Here is a 23,745-nt window from a genome sequence, read left to right as displayed (position 1 = left end):
TGATCTTTGCCAAAAGGCCAAAAAGATCATACAGACTGCAGTGTGGAAAACAGATTGGAAGTGGGAGAATGGGTAGACTATTGTAGGAATGCAGGCAAGATGTGGTTGGTATTGAAGGTAGATTTTTGCAGCGAGCATGGAGACAGAGGACAGATCCAGATGCCTTTGGAGATGGAATCCACAGGGCTTGGGTGTAGAGTGGGGAAGAATAGGAAGAGTCAAGGTTGCTTCCTAGGCTTTTTCTAGACCATCTGGGCAGATGGTGAACATGGGCAGGTGACATGGGGGGAGGGCATTGTGGGAAGGCAGAGGTCAAGAGTGACTGTGTGTAGACTTGAGATGCCTCTTTAATCATTCAGGTGGAGCTGGTCAGAAAGGCAGAGGGCCATAAGAATGTGCAGCTCCAGGGAGAGGTCAGGACTAGAGACAGAAAAATAGTCATCAACATGTAATTGTTCAAAGCTCTGGGACTGCGTGTGGAAGAATGTAGATAGAGGAGAAAAGACCCAGTACAGAATCCAAAGGGTCTTTAGCACCAAATGGTCAGGGAAAAAGAAGAGCTTCGATGGAGGCCAAGAAGCACCTGTCTTCCTATAATACTTAGTTCCTTTAAAAACCATGTATCATTCCGTATTATAATTATCTGTTTTTCCACCTGTCACTCAACTAGCTGGAGAGCCCTTGAGGTCAGGGGCACTGTCTTACTTTGTATCACTCCTGTCTCACATAGTACCTGGCCCACACTGGATCCTTCCAATGAATGAATGAATGAGGTTAAGAGATGACTGGTGTCAGGTCAAAAGGACACAGGCTCTTTGTAGTCCGAAGGGCTCCAGAAGACAATTCTGGGAAAAATGAGGCAGACTCAGGGAAAAAACAAATGGTCTAGAAACATTCCCATGAGCGCCTGATGTGCACACTGGAGAAACGATCTCTCAAGTGACTTCCATGGATGTGGTGAACATGGATGGGAACTCTCTGTCTGGCTTGCTGCTACAGAACTCATGAGGAGACAAAACAATGTGTCGAAGTCGGGCTTCCTTGGTGGATGTTTCTTTCTTTTGGTCTCTCGTCTGTTTTCAAGCAGATCAAAGCACGTCTTATGAAATGTTTTGGCCCTGAATTAGAATTTAAGATGCACAAAGGTCCAGAGTGGACATTAATAATAATAAAAAAAATCATTTTGACCCTTTTGGACCAGAGGCCCACCCCAAGGGTCGGAAGAGGCCAGGTGTATCCCTGCCAGCCCCCCAGAAACATAAAGATGTCTTCCCCGAGGAGTCAGGCTAAAGGTTACTGACAGCTCCCCTTCTACCCCCTGCCATGCTGGAGAGCCAAACCTCCCTCTCTTGACTTACGGGACTGGCAGACACAGTGACAGGAGCCTGGCCGAGGAGCCTGGCTGACATCCTGGCCAGGAGTAAAATCCGAACGGAGTGCTGCAGAGAAAGGCAACCGTCAGAGGTTAACCACGACATTTACGGTTTTGTAATTTCTGCCGAGAGCTATGGTCTCGGGTGCCCCACAGTCAGCAAGCTGAGCAGACCCTGAAAGGTTTTAACTGTCCGGTTGAAGCTATAATAAAGTTTATTTTCGTTAAAACGTGAAATGAGTCTGAGTTTGGATTTTTCAGCCTGGTGGCTTTGTGTAAACAGTTTACTTTACATCGTTTTTGGCTCTTTTTCAATAAACCACCGTGATAATCCCATTCACAGACAAAACAGATCACAGATTAGCAGACAGGCCGCTGTAAAACAGCATGTTACCTGCTCTTCATGTGAAATGTAAAGATCTGTTTTTAAGAAAGGACTCGTCCATCTCTGTTCTCTGAGTTGAAAACAGGGTTTCTTTGGACTTCTATGGAAGACAAGAAACATTACATTGTTTCGCTCCTTTTTATACCACAAAAATAGATTTTAATTAAGCACATAAAGTGAGCCGGGCTAGGAGCTGTTATTTTCCAGAGAAGGCATGCTGGCTTTATTCAAATTGGAAGAGACCCCAGGAGAATGCCAGAATCACCTATTGCTTACATTTCATTTTAATGTGCTCAAGTTCAATAAAAGTTTATCATCTCCATTAAACCAGTACCTATTGGAACTGATTTAATCTTGTTAGCACAAAGAACCACATGAAAGAAAAATCAAGTCCCCAGGACAAGATTGTGCATAGCATGGTTTGCGGGTATAAATTACATAAAAGAAATGAAGTATCTACTGAAGACAGAGTGCCTCTCACCTGCTCTCGTGTGTCTGCGCGCGTGCATGCGTGTGTGCGCGTGTGGGTCATGCCTTCATGGGTATCCATAGATCCACACACTCAGCTCTGTGATTCTCTGGCTGCCTGCCACAGTGCAGCACGCCCGGGAGGCTGCCAAGCTCAGGAGTCCTGAGCTGCTCAGTGTCACAGCATTGTGTTGCTCCCACACCGACCATGAATTGTGTGACATTTGAACAAACAAATGTCATGCATAGGGGTGCTAGTCAAGCGTCTACTGGCAACAGCACAATGAGGACATATATCTTGACTCTAGCCCCAGAGACTACACAGCACACACATAGACACATGCAGACACACACATACCTTCCTCGAAGGGGAAAGGGTCAGCTTGCTCTTCACTTTCAGCCTACTCCTTTGCATATACCAGAAAGCCTCCCGAAGTTCAAGCCTGGACAGGAAGAGAGCCCAAGAATCCAGGGATGTTCGGCCTTTTAGTCAACATGCAGCTTGACCCGGGGACCTGGGCCACAAGTGACAAGTTGGTGTGGGGTAACTGGCTTCCCATAGGTGTTTGCTCCCCTGAGACACATCTAATGGGCCAGTGGATATAGTCGATGGGGTCTGGGGTCTGAGCTCAGTGGAGACAAACAAGACTGCAGGCAGAAGCTGAAGGACCTGGTTTCTCTGGAAAACTCTGTGAGCGCTGTGGTACAAATAGAACTTCTTAAGGCCCCAGGTGAGAAAGGCATGGGACAGAGCATTTGTTTTCCCCCAGTTTTATGCCATGAATCAGCGGAGGCTCTGGGAAGCACAGCCTCATGTTGGCACTGAGTGTTTTGTAGCTTTGGGAACAGAGGGTACCTGTCACCCTCAGCACGAACCTCATGTCTTAGCTACAGGGACTCTGGTGTGGCACAGCTTTGAAAGCTACTTGCCAAGGAAGGGAGCCTGGAGCGGAAGAGTATGTGATGACATTCTTTTGGATGGCTGTGATTCTCCCTCAGGATCTCTTGAAAATACCTGGTTAAGCTTTGAGTGGGGGATTCTAGGTCCCTCGTACATAGGATGGAGCATGAGTCGTGGAGGACTGAGTGGGTGTGGGTTACAATCCTCTTGACTCCATTACTCATTAATTGAGAGATTTACAGACCCTCTCTTGAGTTCCAGGCATACCCAGTAGACCTGTATTGGTCAGCTTGGGCCACCATATTACACCTTTCCATGTTTGGGTGGCTTAAACAATGGAAATTTCTCCCTCACACCCTTAGAGGCTGGAAAATCCAAGATCCAGGAGGCAGCAAGGCAGGTTTCATTCTGAGATCTCTGCTCCTGGTGTGTAGGCAGCTTCCATCTCAGCGTGCTCACCTGGTCTCTTGTGCACATGCGGGGGGAGGGAGAGTGTGCAAGCTCTCCAGGGCCTCTTACAAGGGCACTGAGGCCATCAGACTGGGGCCGCAACCCCATGACCTCATCTAACCAGATTTCCCTCCCAAAGATCTGCCTCCAAATTCTATCATATTAGGGGTTGGGGCTTCATGTATGGTTTTCATAGCACAGACGCTCAGTCCATAACATGCCTCTGTGGAGGAGGTCATGGTCCCCCAAGACCTTTACAAAACAGAAAGAGAGGACCACCCTGGGGAGAAGAATTGGCGGCATCAGCCTCCTCTCCTCTCTCTTTTTTTTTTTTTAAAGATTTTATTTATTTATTTGAGAGAAAGAGAATGAGAGATAGAGAGCACGAGAGGGAGGAGGGTCAGAGGGAGAAGCAGACTCCCTGCTGAGCAGGGAGCCCGATGTGGGACTCGATCCCGGGACTCTAGGATCATGACCTGAGCCGAAGGCAGTTGCCTAACCAACTGAGCCACTCAGGCGCCCCCTCCTCTCCTCTCTTACCTCTGCTCACTGAGCGCCATTCATATGCCTGTGTCTGTCTCTCGAACATGCCAAGTTCACCGGCTCCCTCCTCTGGAGTCACCTTGCCCGTCTCAAACCATCGTGGCCGTCTCAGCCTTCAGCTCATGGCCACCTCTTCACAGAGGCCTCTCCCACCTTCCTGTGGGACCCTCACCCACTCTCATATTTAACCTGGTGGGTATTTTTCATAACACTGAGAACTGGGGAGAAGTATTTTGTGTATTTGTCTCCTTGTTGATCATCTGCATACTCCTAGCAATGTCGGCTCCATGACAGCAGGGACCTAGTCTTTCAGAACTATTTCTGGGTCACCAAAAAACCAGGACAGTACCCAGGCATGGTAGGTGTTAACAAAGAAGTGTTGATGAATCCCAAGTATCACAAGGACACAGAGTACACCCAAGGGGCAGGAGGGGTGGTGGAGACTAACCCTCTCTGGGCATCTGAGATGGACCTTGTAGGATGGGAAGGATTTTGAAGATGGACATATGGGGTGAGGAAGGAAGGTAATCCATCTCTTTGGCTCTGGAAAGACCACATGCAGATTAAATTTTTCTTCCTTCCTTCCTTCCTTCCAACTCACAAGCTTCTCTGGAGAGAAGATGGTCTTATTCTAGAATATCTGAACTCTGGCTATCAGGAAGTTCTTCTCAATGTCTGACTTCAAAGCTGAACTTCTTCCTTCACCAACTTCAGCCCCCCTTTATCTGCCTTTTATTAGAAACACTATAAACTCTACTCATCAAGCATTCAATGGCAACACTGTAAACTCTGTTTGTCATCCTTTACATTGAGAAAAAGTCCATGCAGCTGAAAAACGGCAGTACTCCTCTATTTCCAATGTCCTCTTTTAATTAAAAAAAAATGCTAAATAATAGGGCACCTGAGTGGTTCCATTGGTTAAGCATCCAACTCTTGATTTCAGCTCAGGTCATGATCTCAGGGTCGTGAGATCAAGCCCCATGTTGGGCTCTGTGCTGGGCGTGGAGCCTGCTTGAGATTCTCTCCCTCCCTCTCTCTCTGCCCTTCCCCCCACTTATGCGTGCTCACTCTCTCTCAAAAAAAAAGCTAAGTAATACTGGGTCAGGGGCAGGGAGCAGAATTGTGCTTTATGTCCCTGGATGGCTCTCAGTTTGGCCTCGTGTTAGGGAAGCTTCTTAGGTTTTCATTTGAGTGGGAAGTAGTAGGAAAAGCAGAGCAAAGGGGCTTTGGGAACACCGTTGCTCTAGATACTTGTTCTAAAGCTTCATAACCTGAATCCTCAGGGCACAGGCCCTGTTCTGAAAGCTTTGCTGTGCAGACATTCATTCAGCACACATTTGATGGCATCGCCCAGAGGCCCGACATTGCGCTTGATGCTGACTCATCCGTGAAGGCGAAGGAGATGTGGTCCCACAGCGGGGCAGGCGAAGTAAGATGTGAGTCCTGTGGGTGGGACTTACGTGTATAGAGAGGCACGTGGCAGAGGCAGAACAAGACTTGGAGGCCAAGTAGAGCCCTCTGAGCGGTGCCCTTCCAGGATGCTCTAGACCATAGGCCTCATTTTAGCCTGGTGTGTAACAAAGCCTGGGCCAGGATCTTCCAGAGCTCCTCAGGGACTCATGGCCATGTAGGCAGGGCAGGAGGTGCCCTTTCTCCATGAGACAGCCCAGCATTTCTCCTCTTTCCCTAGGGCAGTGCTCCTAAGGTCCTCTTGGTAGGTCAGCTTTGGTCTACTTCTCTAGTATACAGAAAACATAAATTAAGGTTCAAAAGCAGGACAGCAGCTGAGAGCTGACTTTGAAGCTTAGGGCCTTAGGTTGAAGGGAATTCTCTTGGCTGAGTCACAAAGGGAATAAAATGCCATCATAAGGAGAGTAGCTTTAGGTTTTCACTTTATCTTCAAAATAAAAGATTAGGGACACAATTCTGGTTGAGATGGCTAAGCGATGCCTGTATAATTGAATTTCATGCTCATTATTTCCCTCTGAAGTGGTGTACACAAGCAGTCATTGGAAAGCAGGTTTAACAAATACACTGGCCAGGGCCCTGCTGAACTTTACACCTTTCCACAATTTTCCACGTTCTTTCGGCCTCCCCGGCTGCCGTGCACCATCCAAGGCGGCACCGATCTAGCCGGTGAACCAGCCCGGTTCGAGAGCAAGCTTCTCCTCCACCAGCAAACTCATCACAGGATCTGAACATTTTATTTTCTGCACAAGATTAGACATGGTCCGGGGGATATTTTATGCTGTGTTGGGTAGGCAATTCGCCTGCAGCTTTGACATCTCATAACTGAGCTGTGTCTGAGTCTGAAGGGAGAACACACGAAAGCTCTGGGATAGTGCGCATGTGTGGGGGCCAGGGTGGGGGACCTCAGGAAATCTTTGGACCTTTTGCCTAATTTTGATATGGACCTAAAATTTCTCTAAAAAAATTAAAGTCTTTTTTTTTTTTTTTAAAGAATATACCAGAGTCATTACTGTGATAAAAGAATATACCAGGGGCACTGTTGTGTTGTGGGCCCAGTCTTTCTTACTCAGCTTCCTTTAAAAAAAAAAAAAAAGGCCTAAAGGAGATTGTTTAATGCCAACGAATGAACTGCCTCTCCTGAAAATCCAGGAAATTGGGAAAAATTCTCAGCTCCTTGAAAATGGCCACATTATTATTATTTTTTTTAAGGTTTATTTATTTTGGAGAGATGGAGAAAGAGGCATGAGCGGGGGAAGGGCAGAAAGAGAGGGAGAGAATCTTAAGCAGACTCCCCACTGAGTGTGGAGCCCACAGCGGGGCTCGATCTCATGACCCTGAGATCATGACCAAAATCAAGAGTCAGATGCTTAACTGACTGCCACCCAGGCTCAATTGGTTAGTAATAATAATAATATTACTAGTGTCAAATCAAATTGAAGCTTGATTTGACAGTAATAATATCCGTAGATCCCAAGGCGGGGGCCTCCTCCTGGATGGGGAGATGGCAGAGTTTCTTATTTGGGCCCTGCTGTGTTCACAATAACTTTGGGGACAAGGACTCCCATGCACATCTTTCTTCCCAAAAAAAAGCTTCTGATGGAGCCTTCTGTCAAGGTGCATCCTTGAAGTTTCCGTGGGAGCAAGGTCAGGGTTCACGGGTCTCCCATGTTGATGGCAAGGTGCCGTGAGTCTTCTCTGGGATAGAGGAGGGGCGGCCCTACAACATGCCAGTTAGCCCTGTGATGCTTCCCGTACATTATCTGAGAGGTATAGGTATCATCATCCTTACCTGCCGTGCTTCTCGAACTTTCTTTGGGGAAAGACCAGGGCTGGTTGGGTTTGGGGAGGCTTTAAAAATACCCCGTGCAGAGATGAGCCCAAGGATCATGCCCGTAGATGTTCCAGCAAGAGCCGAGTTGCTACAAAGCATTGTTAAACTCACCTCCTCAAGAGGCACGCAGCTCTGCACCAGCACCTGATCATCAGAGAAAGGAAGCAACCCGCCTCAGTTCGTGCAGCTGATCTGCAGGTCCAGTCCAGGTCAGGATGACTCCAGCACCTCTGTTCTGTATCTAACCGTGAAAAACGCTATGAAAAGTACAGTTGACCCTTGAGCAACACGGGTTTGAACCGCGTGGATGCATTTATATGTGGATTGTTTTCAGTAAATACAGTATGGTACCATAAATATATTTTCTCTTCCTTACAACTTTCTTAATAACACTTTCTTTTCTCCAGCTTCTTTTTTATGAGGATACAGTATAGAGTACACACAGCCTACAAAATATGTTTACGTTGTTGGCAAGGCTCCCTGTCCACAGCAGGCTATTAGTAGTTAAGTTTTGGGGAAGTCAAAAGTTATACGTGGATTTCCAACTTCCTGGGGCAGGGGTCAGCACTCCTCAGCCCTGCAGTGTTCAAGGATCAGCCCTAATTATGCCAGAGTTACTAAATTTCCAGTGAATTCTCATGGAAACGAAATGGGAGGAAGGAGAACCTCACTTCCCGAAATTCTACTACTCTCCTGATTCGACTCAAACTAATCAGGTGCATTACCCCCAACCCTTCCAGGGAGGACCAGGAGTCTTGGTGGCTGTTCTCCCATTTTCTTACCAGCCTCTTCCCTGCCGCAGCTCCCCTCACTCACCCCTTCCCTCCAGTCCCTTATTGTGGAGCATGGAATTCAAGGAGGTGAGGGGGAAGAGCAGAATCAGAAGAGTGAAATAAATTATAGTGTCCGGAGAGCCCTCAGGAATCCAAACACAGTAAAATTATTATGTTTAATGTAAAAATTGAACTTAAAATAATTCTGCTCTGTGTTTAATAACAACAGGTAGGGCTCAGCTAAGCCAAGTCAGCCAGGTCCTCTCGGCCAGGCGGCCTGACTTCTCTTAGCGAAAAGAGAAAGCCAAGGAGAGCTCTTGAAGGTTAATAGAATCTATCACCTCCTCAAGAATGCAAACTGTATAAATATTCAGGTTTTAAAATAAAATCCCCCAAAGCCAGTGTTGCAAAATGAGGTCAGCCTGGTCTGGCAGGGCCTTCTGTGCTGTGCGGCGGTGTGTCTTGTGATCAGAACATCCCTGACGTGTAGACACAGCCTTTGCCTCTAGATTGTATATCGAAACCACGAAAGCAGAACTCCCATAGCTCAAGTTTATAGAAATCCGTGACAATGTTTGAAGTAGTTTAGTTGAGACTAAAACAGTCTGACATCACAGCCTTGGGGAAGATGATGGAAATTTCTTAATTTCTATGGAAAATTGGAAAAAAAATTCTTCTCAGGTGTTCCCCACTGACCGTTCTCTTCTGGGTTTGGAAAATCACATGGAGGTACAGAGACCCTGCTTAAGATACCAGCCAGGTCTTAGAATTCCCTGTATCAGCCTGTGCTGGTGACTTTCCATTTGCCCACCCCCCCCCCCCGATTCATTCTCCATACGTCTCTGCTTTGCCTGGTGCCCAAGAAACTGATCCCGATGGATTGTATTACTTGGGCTCCCCTCATCTCTGACTTCAGCTGGATTTGGCCCACAGGAGTCACCAGCAGGAGATGAGAGGGCATGAGGAGAGAGAGGGCAGATGCAGTTCCCCATGGGGCCTCTGTTCCATGTCTCCAGCTCTCTGCAGGCTCTCCCAGACAACTCCCTCCCATTGTCCCTTTTTGGCCAAAGTAAGAATTAACAGTTTTCCACTGGATGACTCACTACAGACCCATCTGTTTTCTATAGGACCAATCTGTTTTCTATAGGGACCGTGGGTGATACGCATACTTGCCCCTTAGCCTTAAGCTCCCGGCCAAGAGCTTCTGTGTCCCTATCTTAATTTGTGTATCGAATACTATATTGACTCTGTGGAGGAAAAATGAGCTAAGCTCATCTTGATAAGAATGACAACAGAAAAGGGTCATTACTTTCTATCTTTCAAGCTTTTTTTTTTTTTTTTTGCATTTTCCTTCCTTCCTTATTAATTTGTCCTTTTTTCTGTTTCCGGACTGATCTCATCCTCATAGGCACCCACCGATATCAGTGGCCACTCACCTAGGTCCAATCCCGTCTGGCCTTTGGAGCATTGTTGATATCCTGGCCCTGCCCTTTGGTCAGAAAATTTCTGCATTCTGTTCTGACCCCTCTGCTGCTCTCTTGAAACTTTCAGGCCCTCCGTCCCCATCACCAGAACTTACAGGACCTCTAATACCCTCCACACCATAGACCAAGTATGGGCAGCCCAGAGTCCACCTGCAGCCCATCTGTGTAGATGCCTACCTGGGCTCATGGGCTCCGTAGTGGTCTCGCACCCAGTTAAACCTGAAGCATTTGGAAGGGTGCTTAAAATGGTCCCCGTCTGTGGCCAGAGAGGTGAGGAGTGAGCTGCCTTGCGGTGGGATAACCCTGACTTTTTGTTTTTAACCTGTTAATGCTCTGACAAAGATTTTGAACTCGAGGGGGATGGTTGGGACTCATGCTTCGGACTTCTTGTTCCTTCTCCTCCTTTTTTCTTTCCCTTCACGGCTCTTGCTCATGCACCAGACTCATTCTCCACTTCCTCCTAAGGCATTTAGGGGCCCCTTGCTTGGGCTATCGGGTTTTACCTGCTTGGGAATTACAGTAAAACTTGATGTTTGAATCTCCAAACGCTGCTTTTAATAGGTCAGAGGAACTTGGGCAGTTGGTAATCTTTCTCATTTCTCAACAAAAACTGGCTTTCGAGATTATCATTCTTGTAGGAAGACTTAGAGCTGCAGGACTCCTGTGTGTGTGTATGTTCTCGCCCCACGCCCCCCTCCTTCCTCTCTCCCTCCCTCTCTTTCTTCCTCTCAACAAATACTGATCCAGGGCTCACGACATCCACGCCATTCCCGTTTCCTCCGCAGTACAAAATAGTGTCCATTGTAGTGTTTGGAAAGCGGCCTTACACACATACGGGGTGTGTTCCATCAAGGAGAATGGGACCTAGAACAAACTGTCAGACATTTTGGTAGGATGTTTTATTTTTTTTTTTCCTCACAAGAGCTAGATCCTGTGTGTAACTTTAATCAGAGCCTGTAAATGTTTTCATGATATTATAGACACACAGATTTTATAAACACGTGTTTAGGTCCAAGAGATGAGAGAAGAGACAATCATCGGAATCTTCTGGGCAGGGAGGGACGGACAATGTAATTACAGAGTGCAGTGGTAGTAAATCCGTGTGTCATCTTCCTAGAGAAGTGATGGCACTGCTGGATATTTTGATGGTGAATCCATAGCATCTGTGTCTCTTCCTCTTTCTATGGTCACTGCTGGAGTTCAGACCCTCAGCTCCTTACTTGCCTGATCACGTCAAGCCTCCCTCCTTTTCCCTCTCCCAGCTTGCCCATAATTCCCCACCAATCTGTGTTCTGTTGTGCAACCAGAACCATCTGGGGAAGAGGGTGGACCTAATTTTAGAATTGAGTTTGGCCCTCATAAGCAGTAAATTTTAAAATTCCAGCTACATTTTTTGAAGCTAAGGGGGCTGCTATTAAGAGATGGGTGACTCAGGAACGGGCCAGAGCTTATTCCCTGTAAGTCCTCAGGGCTGCGGTGTTAGAGGGAGGGAGGAAAAGAACGGGCAAAGGACTTTGCAAAGCGGAAAGGTTGGAGATAGCCTTGAGAGCTGAGGGGCAACGAGGAAATCACATCTCTCCCACCCTCAGAGTTGACTTCGGCTGGAAATCGCCGCCACTCCCAGGGGTCAGGCAGGTGCAGTAAGTGGGTGCTGCAGGCTGCTGGTAGGAGATCATACACACCGGCCGGCCAGGGAAAGCCCCACTCATCCAAAGGGACCACTGTTATTCAGCTTTGGCCACTGGAAATCTTCCATTTTTTTCCAAATAAACTGGAAATACGGGCTTTTTAATGTAAAATGTTATAATTTTTGCATGCCAAACTCTTGGCTTGGATTGGGCCCTATCTGGGACTTTCAGTGTGTGATTTCTGGTTTATACACTGTAACTGAGATGTGAGGATGCTGGTGGTGATGGTGGTGGTGCTGGTGATGGGGTGTGTGCATATGCGTGTGTGTGTGTGAGGGAGTGATTAAACAGTTACCTTCTGGAAAATTAGGAGGGTGAAAGTCTCTAAATCACCTTGAAGATGAAAGCCCTGGAAATGCTCCCTCCATCTCAGAATACTCCTTCCCACGTTCCCTTCATCCCTCCCTTTTCCCCTCCCCCACATATAGGCACATCAAGGACTGCTCCCACCCCCCTTGGAGCACTTTCTAGCTAACGTAACTCAAGTTTGGAGAACAGGCCATGACTTTTGGGATACCACCAACCTGGGTGGACATGGGGTGGCCTTTCTAGAAAGCTTCACAGTGGGGATTAGAATAATGAGTTATTCTTGCAGAGAAAGGTTGACCTGAGGAGTGGGTAGCAAAGGGAGGAAGTGGAGCCTCATGGAGCTCCTCACTTGGGTTTTAAGAAAACTCATACTAAACATACGTGTGTGAGTTTCCCTCCATGTGATGGTTTCGGTCTAATGGAAGAGACCAGTGTTTAAAAATCAATCCCCTAATTAATGAGGTGAGTGCAGAATGAGGTCCTAGGATTATGTATGAACAAAAGAAGACTAACCTGGCCTGGCGTGGAGAGGGCAGGCATCCGAGAAAGTCTCCCCAGGAAGTGAAGGGGGATCGGGAGGATGGGCGGGTTAGCTCTGGGGCAGGGCAGTGGGGAAATATTACAGATGGAGGGACCACCGTATGCAAAGCACATGCTGGGAAGAAGCGTGGGCATTGCAAGAACTGACAGGAGGTCAGAGTGGGCAGTGGGTGAGGAGCAAGGCGGAGCATGGGGGGGGGGGGATGACTTGGAGAGAGAGCAGGGCTTCCCTGGGCCGGGACTTTTATCCCCTGAGCACACGGAGAAGTCCAGCCAAGGTTTTAAGTAAGGCAGGCATGCAGGCAAAGCTGCTATTACAAGGGATCATGCTGGCTTCAGTGCAGAAAGCAGATTAGAGCAGAAGGCAGAGTGAATGCAGGGAAACCTCTGGAAGGTTCTTCAGGCTAATATGTTTTGGACTCTTACCACGTGCCAGGTACTGGTCTACATTCTTTGCAGCATGAACATATGAAATCCTCACAGAGCCCTATGAGGTAGGCATTATTCCCATTTTGCGGGTGAAGAAACAAAGGCACAGAGAGATCGCTTTCCCAAGTTCACCCTCAGGTACGGTGCTTGGACCAGGGCAGTGTCAGTAGAGACGGTGAAGGGGACAGAGCTGAGGGAGGAGATTATGGATGGACGCAGAGTGTGAGGGCCAGGCATTACCAGTGGAGATCTCCAGCTTCCCGGCTTATGCTGGAGGATGGATGGAAGAAACCCTCCTTAAAATTGAGTAACTGGGGAGGCACTGGCCACACAGCTAGTAAGAGGAAGAAGCAGAATCCAAACTGGGCGTTCTAGCTTTTGGGAGGCTAGGATCTGTGCAGGAACAAAAGCTCAACTGAGTAATGTAAAAGGTTGAATTAGTTTTATGGAACGAGTCATGATTCGGGCAGCAGCCCTTCTAGCAAAGAGAAAGAAGCTCCATGGAGCAGCAGAAAAGGAAAGGTTTTTCAAGGCAGATGGGGAGCGGGGGTGAGGGGAAAGGAAATTATTAGCAAAGAATGCATTGTTTTAGGCAAGCCTGCTCCCCTAAGGGGAGCAGTGGGGGTCTATCAGGGAATTTCCTAATGCTGACCAGGAAATTCTGTGTTGACTGGTTGAAGGTTGCATTGCTGGGGGAGGCTGAAACTGCAGTTAGGTTAGGTATTAAGTTTTGGTTTGCTGACATGGGGCTCTTAACATAAGGGACACCATTTTGGATCTGTGGCTTCCTTTTTAGTGGCTCTTGACCAGTGCAATATGATGCATTTTTACCTCAATATGTTGTGGGAAGAGCCAAGAGACATAGCATGCTCCAAGGCCAAGAGCATAGTTAAAAACCTCATTAGAAAATGTTCTTTTCGGGGCACCTGGGTGGCTCAGCCGGTTAAGCGACTGCCTTCAGCTCAGGTCATGATCCTGGAGTCCTGGGATTGAGCCTGCGTCCTGCTCCCTGCTCAGCAGAGAGTCTGCTTGTCTCTACCCCAGCTCATGGTCTCTCTTTCTCTCTCTCAAATGAATATGTAACATCTTTAAAAAAATTTTTTTCTTTCTCCCAGAGTCATCTTGGACCACCAGCTGCCAGTCATCTTTCCCTCTGTGACAGTGTAAGACTCCCAGAGAGGGCTAACAGGATCCCAAGTTTATTTGGCCATTGGATGTGTGACTTGGGCATGTAGCTCTTCCCTGTCCCTTATTTTCCTTATCTCTGTTGAATTTTACCTTCTTTGTGGGATTCTTATAAGGATTAAACAAATCTATCATCTGTCTATATCTTAGAATAAGATCTGATATACGGCAAGTGCTGTTGTACGTGCTTGCTACTATTATTTCTGTGGTTATTGTTGTTAACAGCGTTAACATTTGTTTCTACTCTGGTGGTGCTGGTTGTTTTAACACACCCTCCCCTTCCCTTGCTCCGTTTTCCAAGAATTATGTTAACTTTTGTTCCTTGCACTCGCCCTGCCCTGCCCAACTCTGGATATTATATCAGGACTCCTCGTTTTGTGGGAATTGTTTGTAAACTTCTACATGTTGATCATCCCCAGTCTAAATGCCCTGAGGGAGGTCTGACATTGTGGCCGCAGTTCCCTTCCAAACTGTCCAGCTATTTCAAGTGCCCCGAGTCCCTCCTCACTTAGAATCCAGGGCAGTGGTCATTTCTCCCTGGTTGCAGAATTAATGCAGATATGGAGACATTGGATCAGTTTTATCCACGAAAGCCTGGATAAATGCCCCCTCTTTTGTTCCTTGGGATCCTCTGTCCATTAGTTGATTGAGTCCACAGGTGAAATCAAGGAGCATCCTTTACTTGAAGCACAAGGCCCTGCGGTGGGCAGGGTGGAGGGTTAAGACGCAAGCTTAAAATCTGGCTTGACACAGTTTACACTGGACACACGTGGAGAAAGTGAACAAATACTTCAGGATGGATTAGAACAGAGATGTCACAATTTGCAACATTTGTCTCCTCCCTTTGACTTTCCAGAGACATAATGATGATGAGAATCATAGTTCTCCGGCATCTCCTGGGCTCTGTGTGTCAGGAACTTGAAGCTCTTGGCCTGTATTATCTCATTTGACCCTAAAAAAGACTGTCACGAGGGCATTTGTTAGCATCCCCACTTAGAGATGCTAAGGGACTTTCCCAAGGTCACGCAGTGTTGGAATACTTGCAGCATTAATTTGAATATCATCTTGTAGGCCAGCAAAGTTTGCTCCCTTTACTACTGTTCTTCTCCATCAGCAATTCACTGATGGTGACATTCGTGGACAGCTTCTCTTGTAGCTTTCTTGAAGTGTCCTTGATTTTTCATATACTTCCCTCCCCCGTGGAACTATTTCTTCACTCTTCAATGATTTAATAATATATATATATTTAATATATATTCAATGATTTAAAATATATTTATATATTTAATATATATTCACCCTTCAATGATTTTTTATGACTTTTATCACATATTTACTCTGACTGAATTAGTTCCTAAGAATTGCTCTCTTTATGGGAAGTGATCTAAAGAGGTAGGTCAGAGTTCCTCGAGTGGCTTCACTTAAATGAATTCTGGCAACCACTAGAAAGAGGTCGCTGCAGAAGAACAATGTTTGCAAACTTTCCTCCACCAATCCAACTAAAAGAGCAAAATAGAAGTTTTTGAAAATAGCCAAAAAAAAAAAAAAAAGAAGAAGGAAAGAAAGAAAAAAAAGAAGAAAAGAAAAAAGAAAGGAGTATGCTAGTAGTATTCAAATCAAAGAGTGACTACAGTCTCACCCCATAATCCTGGAGTATCATCTAGAAACCAGAGGAATGGACCACTGTAGGAATCAATGCATAATATCAACACCTTGACCACACCAGAAACTATAAGCAGGATGAAGATGATAGAAGAAAGATGATAGAAAAATCTCCCTGTTCTGTCCAAAACCAAGGGAAGTGGCTTAAGTAGAAGGAAGAGGCAATCTAGGTGAGAAAAATAAACCAGTCAACTAACGTGAAACAACAAACATGGTGGTCACTTCAGAATGGATGTTCTTCCCAACTAGCATGGCTTAACTTTGAGTCAAGAGGGGCTGGGGAAAAAAAAGAAAACCTGCTGGAGTTTACTGAGCTGTTTTCATCTGGATGGGAGAAGAGCAAGCACATTTGCCAGAGCTAATTATCTCTAACAATAAACTGAGATGCATCAGAATGGAAAGATGAAAGAAGAAAGAAAGAATCCCAGAACCAGGGAAAGAGCAGGTATGCATGGATGAAATGCACCCCACCTCCTCTGTGTTCAAGTGTTCATTCATGGTACATGTCAACACTGGACCTACCACCTGGCTCGTAGGGAAATGGAAGGGGCTTTGGTTTAAAGAAGAGGCAGTGACCTGGGAGAGGATATTTTTACAATTGTCTCCATCAGAAATGAAGACGGGATGGCAATTTCTAAACTGGGACCAAATTCCCAGACATAAGGGCACAGACAGGATATTTCCATAGCTAGATAGGGGAAATATTACAATAGGATTTTTAAAAAAGATTTTATTTATTTATTGGTCAGAGAGAGAGAGTGAGAGAGCACAAGCAGGGGGAGCGGCAGAGGCAGAGGGAGAAGCAGGCTCCCCGCTGAGCAAGGAGCCTGATGCCGGACTTGATCCCAGGACTCTGGGATCGTGACCTGAGCCAAAGGCAGATGCTTCATCCACTGAGCCACCCAGGCGCCCCTAGCATAGGATTTTTTTTTATGACTTTATAATACAAAGTAATGGAGACAAAATTTACCTATTATAAATGTGGGTGGCACTGGATAATCCTCCCCTGCTCCTCTCCTCTCCTCTCCAAACAAGGAATGATAAAATACACTTCCACGTTATAGAAAAGTCTACACAGGGCTTCCTACCACAACGATGAATAACATGAACAGAAGCCACAGGAGTGGCAGCCATGTACAAATACTGTGCACTTTCCCCATCCCTTATACCCACAGAAGAAATGCGGCATGCAGAAGGTTGATAAAAAAATCCATTCCTCTCTTAATCTCAGGAAACAAACTGAGGGTTGCTGGAGCGGTGGGGGGTGGGAGGGATGGGGTGGCTGGGTGATAGACATTGGGGAGGGTATGTGCTATGGTGAGCGCTGTGAATTGTGCAAGACTGTTGAATCACAGATCTGTACTTCTGAAACAAATAATGCAATATATGTTAAGAAAAAAAAAAGCAGGAGGGGAAGAATGAAGGGGAGTAAGTAGTCGGAGGGGGAGAAGAACCATGAGGGACAATGGACTCTGAGAAACAAACTGAGGGTTCTAGAGGGGAGGGGGGTGGGGGGATGGGTTAGCCTGGTGATGGGTATTAAAGAGGGCACGTTCTGCGTGGAGCACTGGGTGTTATGCACAAACAATGAATCATGGAACACTACATCAAAAACTAATGATGTAATGTATGGTGATTAACATAACAATAAAAAATTATTAAAAAAAAGCGCCACAGTCTGGCACGTTCACATAATCAAGGACTTAGAGAATACAGTTCGCACAAGGGAAGGTTTTTAGATAAAATATAGGATTCCCAGTTAAATGTGAATTTCAGATAAACAATGAATAATATTTTAAGATAAGTGCGTCCCACATATTGCATGCTATGCACTTACACTAAAAAAATTATCCACTGTTTATTTAAAATTCATATTCCACTGGGAGCTTTGTAATTTTGTTGGCTGAATCTGGCAACGTCAATACAAATCATTTTGAACCATCTATTTTATCAGGAAACTTAGCCGTTTAAGTGCTAAGCTGATGGGGGAAAAAAGAAAATCAAGAAGCTGGACTCTAAAAGCATTCGTATGAGCATCCACTCTATTTAAGTACAGATCCAAGGGGAAAAAACTGGAGAATCATTATTGCAGAGAAAAGTATATATATCACTAACCTTGAGAGAAAACATACACTATCAATATACATATGTAAATGTGTGTGTATGTATAATATGTTAAAGTGCTCAGCTATTCCAACACAAATTTGGAGGAGGAGGGATGAGCTGTGGAAATAAGAAGTGAACTGCTTTTCTTACCTCCCACAACAAAGCAGCTAGGAGATGCTGCTCTATGTTAAAGTTGATTAATGAAGAGTGAGCATCAGAGGAGACTCACAGCTTAGGACCGGCTTGGGCTCCCAGGTCAGGAAAAGTCTAAACTGTGGTCTGAAGGTGCGTTTGGCTGCAGAACATCAAGACAAGTTCCATCTGACTTCACCAATAAGTGAGACACATTGACTCACACAACTGCAGGGTCACACGTTGTGAGCACACTCATGACTCGTTTGACTCAGGGGCTCAGCTATGTTCTCAGGAATTGGTGTCTTTGCCTCCTTTGCCTTTCATTCCTTGACATCAGCTTCGTGCTGAGTGGGGGACTGCCAGGCATAGCTGCAAAATCCCTGCCAACAACATCTGGGTAATATGCTCCCTCGGCCAAATCTAAGGATCTAGAGAGAATGTTATTGCTTTCAGGTCTTTCAAAAGGAGTGAGGAACTGCCCGCCCCACCCCCCGAATATCTTACTGACATAAATTGGGTCACATGGGCCATTTCTCATGATGAACGTGAAGCTGGTTAATTTAGGTATGAGTCACATGCCCTACTCCTGGAACTAGGGAGTGGAGACAACTCTCCCCATACCTGGGCTGTGCTGGTGAGGAGTGGGTTCACAATGAAAACTGAGGTTATTACCAAGAGAATGGCAAATGGACTTGGAGGAAGTATCCACGTGTCCACTGTAAGTGCCATAATCAAAATTAGTTTGAAAATATGTATGGGAAGTGCCTTGTTGACAATCTGTTGTCTTTCTGTCAGTTCCCTCAGCAAACTTTCTCACCCACCTTAAAATACGGCTTTTTCTTTCTTAAGCCCCAGATAGGGTTTGTTTGCCTGCTTTTAGGGGGCATATTATATAAAGAATGAATATCCAAAAATACTAGCTCCAAATCTAGCATGATGGGAACAGCAGATTGTCCCCTCCCATGACATGCTTCTGGGGCATATGATCGTTGAACAGAAGAGTAAGTAGAATGATCTTCACTATTTAAATGATTCTTGATCTTTCTGTCTTCGAGGAGTATGTCTGGTAGGGCAATTTAAGGGAAATACGCCGAAACTATGTTTACTATCTTAAGTTATAACCCCTGTAGGAACTAGGGGAAAAAAAGAGTATAAACATTTCAAGTTACCAGAAAGAAGGAATTTTTTGTTGTTGTTGTTTTAAAGAAGAGACAGACCAGAAAATAAAAGATACTAAAAAAAAAAAAAAAAAGCAAGGGTGCGTTAAAAGCAAAGTAGAAAGTAAAGTAAGAAAGATAAAAACCCTAGAAAGAGTGGTACTTTATAATGGTAACTGTCACAAATTCAAATGCTATAGGATCAATACACACAAAGCAGCCCCTGAATAAAGAGAGGGAACACTAGACAGAAGCAAACAATAACCTGCAACTTTCCCTCATGCCTTTCGGCACATGACATAACTTTAAACAGAAAGGAGTAAGCATACAGTGAGTCTGACTAATATAACAAGGATAATCTAATAAATGTAGAACAAACTCCAGATCCTGATGAAACAGAAAATAGCATTTTTTCCCAAGTGCCACAATGATATAGTAGGACATTTAAAAAATAGCACAATAAATTCAAATAAGTAGAAATAATACAGACCTCATTCTCTTAACTACATTGTAATAAAGCATAAAATTGCAAAATAGAGTCAAGCAAACAAAAATCCCAAGTACTTGGTAGTCAAAGAGAAAAAAGGAAAAGAAAAAGTCTTAAGCTACTTTTGGATCAATGAGAAAATTCAGAGCAGAACTGCACATTTTCTTAACCATAAAAAACAGGGAAGAGAATACTTTTGTGGATAAAGGGGACATTCACAGTCTTAAATACATCATGAAAAGTAAAATGAGAATTGGGCATTCACATTATGGAGTGGAAAAAAAAAACTGGGTCTAATAAATAAAACCAGTAAGTGGCAGACAGTTAAAAAAATTAAACAGATAAATCTATATCAGTTAAGGAAAAAGGGAGAAAGCACAAACAGGCAAATTTAGATATGAGACAAGTGAAACAAACATAAAGATGTTCCTGAAACAAACATAAGAGGATGCATTTTTAAACTCCAGGCAAAATGTGAAAACCTGATATAAATAATGACTCCCCCCGCCCGCCCCAGGGAGTATAGAAACAACCAAAATTGACCTCAAAGAGAGAAAAAAACCAAATAGAACCAATAATCATGGACAAAATTGAAAAAGTTTTTAAAGATCTATCTTCACAAGTGTCAAATCCAGATAGTGTCACAAGGAAATTCTCTTTAACTTCCGAGTAGAAAGATCCAATAGTATTGTTGTTTCAGAATGTGGAGAATAGAACACAGAGAGCAGGGAAATAATTAGTTTTCAAATTTTTCTTCAAAGCCAATTTAAAAGGGTAAACACACAGACATGGACATACAGTGACAACTGTGGAGAACAGTATCAATTACATTCAGGCAGAACCTCTAATAGCATGTTATTAACAAATATAATTTACCAATAATGTCATAGAATGTCTCCTCACAATCGACTCCATTTCATTCTAGGAAAATGAGGATAGGTGCATACTAGAGAATTCATTGCCATTGAATTAACATTTTAACTGGTCAGAGGGGGAAAGCATATTATCAAAATGATTAATGCCTAAAATATATTTGACAAGAGGAGCATACATTCTTAATGAAAGCTCTTCAGTAAGATAGTCGTAGAGGGATACTTTCTTACTATTTTATATCCACTTCCCTCCCCTGTTCAAATCCAGCCAAATGCTTAAAGGAGAAATTGTAGAAGAATGTCCACTGTCCAGTGTCCAATGGAATGTCCATTCCATTCCAGAAGAAATGGAATCCTCCATTTTGCTCCCTTTAACATTGCTCCAGAAATTGGAGGCAAAGCAATTAGACACAAAAACAAACTGTTGAGGAGACACTTTAAGAGAGCAAACTGCTCCCTGAACATTGGACACCTGGAAAACACAAGAGAATCAACATGACACCTATTAAAAGTAGATAATTTGGATATATCCAAATCAAAGGCTTTTCTTCATGCATATGATAGCTTTTTAGAAGGTACACAAATTGTTAATAAAAAATGATAACACTAATGTTTATGAAGTGCTTCCTGTGTGCAAAAACTATGAAATTAAATGAGTTCATATGTGTAAAGGGCTGAAAACAGTATATAAGTGTTAGCTATCATTGTTGTTAAAACTAAACCTAGTGGGGCACCTGGGTGGTTCAGTCGATTAAGCGATTGCCTTCGGCTCAGGTCATGATCCCAGGGTCCTGGGATCGAGGGTCCTGGGATCGAGCCCCATGTCTCGCTCCCCACTCAGCGGGAGTCTGCTTTTTCCTCTCCCTCTGCCTCTCCCCCCACTCATGCTCTCTCGCTCACTCTACTCTCTCAAATAAATAAATGAAATCTTTAAAAAAATTATTTAAAAAACCAACAAAAAACTTAACCTACAAGAAACGTGTATGCCCAAGATGAAGAAAACTTTAAAATTCTTACCAAAGGATATAAAAGCTTTTACTTCTTTTATTTAATACAATTTAATGTCCACAGATTCTTGTGATGTTATCTGAGCATTTAGTGAACGTTAATAGTGAATCACCCAAAACACTAGCTCAAGTGATTTGCCATGACTCAGAGCCTTGGCAGGGAGGAAATGAGGAAGTTTCAAATAATGAGTCAAGGGCTTATGATGACCGCACATTTTCATGACCAAGGAAATGTAATTAAGTGGAAGAACAAAGCTTCCATGGGTGTCTGATTGCTTATTAATCAATTGACAGTTAAATCAAGAAGAAACCGAACTTCTGGGACCAGTTTTTCCTGTGTACAGTAGACTTTTAAGACTGCCATTTCTATTTTTTGCTTTTGTGAGATTTCATTATTGGCTTAAAGTCCAAAAAGACTACTTTGCAATGTATAAAATTCAATATTACTACCTTGAACTTCTGAACTTTGTCAAGATTGTTCCAAGTCAATTGCAGCATGGTATTTTCTTATAGGTCTAGACTTTTTTTTTTTGCTTAAAAATTATTTCAGAATGCCCTACTCACCACCCCCACCACATTTCAATATTATGAAATTTGATTAATTACTTAGATTTAATTCATCAGAGATTCAATATTTAATTCTAAAACACAACAAAAGTATACCATTTTTTAAATAATCTCGTTTAACATCTATTGAATATATACGTTTTATATAAGTTTAAAACATTAAGACATTAATTTTTGCTTGAACTGTTACTAAGCCCTTGGCTACATTCTCTTGGTGACCTGCCATCCTGATTCTCTGTTATCAGTGCTGGTGTGGTGGTGGCCTTGTCCTCAAAGTGATGGCTCACCAGAACAAACTTCAAATAATCTGAATGAATCCAAGTGTTGAAGTAGTTTAGGTCTAGACCCCCAGACCCAGACTCAAGAAGAGTTTGGGGAAGCAACAGTACACTATAGAGCTACACTTTTCCTTCATAAAATTGTGAAAGAATGCTAAAAATGCTCAACTTGCCATTATTTCTGACATTTGCCCTAAGAGGTTTCTTTTAAATAATAGGCTATTTTTAAGGACTTTTTAAGTTCAAAGCAAAATTGAGTGGAAAGTACAGAAACTTCCCAAATACCCCCTGGCCACACATATACACAGTCTTCCCCACCATCGACATCCTCCACCAGAGTGGTATCTTTGTTACTCTCGATAAACCTACATGGACATATCATTACCACCTAAAACCTACAGTTTACATTAGGGTTCATTCTTGGTATTATACATTCTATGGGTTTTGATAAATGTTTAATGCCATGTATCCATCATTATAGTATCATACAGAATAGTTTTCACTACTAAAAATCCTCTGTACTCTGCTGATTCATCCCTCCCATCCCCCGAACCCCTGATTCTACTGTCTCCATTATTTTGCCTTTTCCAGTGAATCATACAGTATTTTTCTGCCTGCCTTTTTCACCTACTAATATGCATTTAAGTCTCTTCCATGTGTTTTCATGGCTTGCGAGCTCATTTCTTTTTTCATTTTGAATAATATTCCATTGTCTTGATGTACCATAGGTCATTTATCCATTCACCTACTGAAGGAAATCTTGGTTGCTTCCAAGTTTGGGAAATTATGAATAAAGTTGCTAAAAACATCCATGTGCAGGTTTTTGTGTTGACATAAGATTTCAACTCATTTATGTTAATATCAAGGAGTGTGATTGCTGGATCGAATGGTAAGAGTATGTTTAGTTTTGTGAGAAACTGCCAACATGTCTTCCAAAGTGGCTGTACCATTTTGCATTCCCACCACCAATGAATGAGAGTTCCTGTTTCTTCACATCTTTGCCAGCATTAGGTGTTGTAAGTGGTCCAGATTTTAGCCATTCAAATAGATGTGCATTGATGTCTCATTTTTGTTTTAATTTGTGATATCCTAATGACATATGATGTTGAGTACCTTTTCATATGCTTATTTTCCATCTATCTCTTTTTTTGGTAAGGTGTCTGTTAAGTTTTTTGACTCATATTTTAATCATGCTGTTTATTTCTTATTGTTGAGTTTTAACAGTTCTTTGTATATTTTGGATAACAGTCCTTTTTCAGATATGTCTTTTACAAATATTTTCTCCCAGTCTATGGCTTGCCTTCTCATTCTCTTGCCAATGTCTTTCACAGAGCAGAAATTTTAATTTTAAGGAAATCCAGCTACTAAATTCTTTCTTGTGCTGATTGTAGATTCTTCCTTTGGTCTTGTATCTGAAAAGTCATCACCAAACCCAAGATCTTCTAGATTTTTGTCCCATGTTATCTTCTAGGAGTTTTATACTTTGTGTTGTACAATTAGGTCTGTGATCCATTTTTAGTTTCTTGTGAAAAGTATAAGATGTGTATCTAGTCTCATTTTATTTGCATGTGGATGTCCAATTGTTCTAGCACCATTTGTTGAAAAGACTTCCTTTGCTCCATTGCCAAAGGTCTGTTGACTCTATG

The sequence above is a fragment of the Eumetopias jubatus genome, unplaced genomic scaffold (assembly GCF_037043125.1).
Source record: "Eumetopias jubatus isolate StellerSeaLion01/CBP00866 unplaced genomic scaffold, mEumJub1_p1.0 scaffold_10, whole genome shotgun sequence".
Lineage (NCBI taxonomy): Eukaryota > Metazoa > Chordata > Mammalia > Carnivora > Otariidae > Eumetopias > Eumetopias jubatus.
This window is presented reverse-complemented; position numbering follows the sequence as displayed.